The sequence below is a fragment of the Chiloscyllium plagiosum genome, unplaced genomic scaffold (genome assembly GCF_004010195.1).
Source record: "Chiloscyllium plagiosum isolate BGI_BamShark_2017 unplaced genomic scaffold, ASM401019v2 scaf_98084, whole genome shotgun sequence".
In the NCBI taxonomy this organism is placed as follows: domain Eukaryota; kingdom Metazoa; phylum Chordata; class Chondrichthyes; order Orectolobiformes; family Hemiscylliidae; genus Chiloscyllium; species Chiloscyllium plagiosum.
Window position 1 is genome coordinate 9,356 of NW_025204795.1, and position 517 is coordinate 9,872.

Here is a 517-nt window from a genome sequence, read left to right on the forward strand (position 1 = left end):
GCTACCAAGAGGTGGTGGAGGCGGCTGGTACAATGACAATATTTAAAAGGCATCTAGATGTGTACATGACTAGGAATAGGTTAGAGAGGTATGTGCCAAAGGCTGGCAAATGGGACTAGGTCAGATTAGGATAACTGGTCACCGCTGACTGGTTGAACTGAATGGTCTGTTCCATACTGTATGATGTTATGACTCCGTGCTCTCTGGTTATTGAGGTTTAGAGCACCAAAATAATAAGTTTCCCTTCAGCTCATCGTGTCTGCACTGGTCAAAAAGACAAGCTCCGAGCTATTCTCATCCCATTTTGCAGCACTTGGCCCATACTCTTGAGTGTCTCACAATAGCAATGAAGACACCTTCCTATGGCCATCAACTCCTGGAGTAGGACTTGAATCCAAAGCTCCTCCCTCAGAGTGAAGGACACCACACATTAGATTCTCTACAGTGTCCCATCAACCACCTTATCATGTCCCCTCAGAGAAACTTATATATTTCAAAAAGATCTCTCAGATTTCCA